At 42.7% G+C, this 1,624-nt stretch overlaps 1 pseudogene; it reads left to right on the top strand.

The window, feature by feature from the left end:
* The first annotated feature begins 313 nt into the window (after positions 1 to 313).
* Positions 314 to 871, top strand: LOC149238967 (heavy metal-associated isoprenylated plant protein 28 pseudogene; annotated as a pseudogene).
* Positions 872 to 1,624: the final 753 nt, after the last annotated feature.

The following is a 1,624-nucleotide window of genomic DNA, read 5'->3' as shown; positions in this document are numbered from 1 at the left end:
GGTGTAAATTAAAACTGGCGCGGCGCACTCACCAAGCGCGGCGCATTGAGAGTGCGCGTGGCGCACAGAGCCCCAAGGCTGAAATTCATCATCAATTCATCAAAAACTCAATTTGTTTCAGCTCAATTCTTCTCCAAGTAAGTCGACAGGGCCTGTTCAGTGATTTTATTCGTGTATGATGTGTTTAGAAGCGAAAACATTGGAGTTTAAATGGTGAAAGACTTCGACCTGTTTTGGATATTCGATTATCTGTGAGGGGAGGGTGAGTCCAGTGCTCAATGCGGCTGCCTGCATCGGCATTCACCAGATTGTCGAAATGGAAGTGTGCATGGACTGCAATGGATGTGATCGAAAAGTATGGAAAGCTTTGTCGAAGCTCAAAGGAGTGGACGCGATCGACATAGACATCCAGCAGCAAAAAGTGACAGTGACCGGATATGCCGATCTAATGACCGTTTTAGATGTTGTGAGAAGTACCTGTAAGAAGGCCGAATTCTGGCCTTACCCATATGACAGTCACTACCTTTCTTATGGTCCTCATTACCATTATCAGCAAATTAGTACTCCTACAACTTCCACATACAAATACGAAACGCATGGATATAACAATGGACTGTTGATGACTACTATCATTCTGACCTTCCTTCTTCCTCTGCAGTCATGCATGACAAAGCAGCCAGCCTGTTCAGTGATGAGAACCCACATGCCTGCAGTGTTATGTAAACCTTTGCGGTGGCTTGTAAATATATATAGGAGAAGTTCGTTTTATATCCTATTTTTAATGATCAGCACCCTCCTTTGGCTGACCCGGAAATTGGAGGGTTTAACACAATATCATCGACATTCTGCCTCCAAAATCAGCTTTCTGGCTTCAAAGAGTAGACAAGATTTACAATTTGGCTTCCCAGATCTCCTTTGCACTGTTGAAACTAGAAATTCATCGATAATCAGCATGAGTAAGGAGTGGAGAAAGAAGCACGGCAGACAGTTAGTACGGCACCACAGTGAATGCTAATCGAAATTCTGCACTTTTCTGTCATTTTGGTAGCAAATATTAGTTCACTGTACTCTGTCATTGAAGCCATTGTCTTACTGCTCTTAAAATAGTCGTCAGAGTTTCTTACATAAGTAGTGCACACTATTCTTCAAGAATTTTCTGCTATTGTTCAGATCTCGTGGAACATCAAACGAACACTACAGCTGATATGTAAGTGATGAATGGACTTGCGTCCTGGCTCGGAAACGTTGTGATTAAGCCAGATCAAATGCAGGTGCTCTTTATCTAATCACAAGGCACCATACTATCAAAACAACGTAACGGCAAAAGGAAAATGAAACAGTCAAAGACCAGAAATTCACCACGGCTTCAAATAAAAATCAAAATAATCTCATTCCTTCTGCTCCAAAAATGTTTTTCGAATTAGATGGAACTGCAGCTGTACAAGTGGCTGCCAAATACTCAGGGGTGGGCACGTCTTCTCCTCCAGTTCACTGATAAGAGATTCCAGCCTGTCCACGACTTGACAATTGGCGTGGAGTTTGATGCTCGCATGTTTACCATTGATAACAAATCAAATAAAACTTCAAATCTGGGACACGGCTGGACAGGTGTCATTCCGAGGAG

The sequence above is a fragment of the Pinus tabuliformis genome, chromosome 8 (assembly GCF_031772625.1).
Source record: "Pinus tabuliformis cultivar Carrire ecotype Pingquan chromosome 8, CPIR1, whole genome shotgun sequence".
Classification (NCBI taxonomy): Eukaryota; Viridiplantae; Streptophyta; class Pinopsida; order Pinales; family Pinaceae; genus Pinus; species Pinus tabuliformis.
Note: the sequence above shows the minus strand (reverse complement) of the source record. Positions and strands in the feature narration are given on the sequence as shown.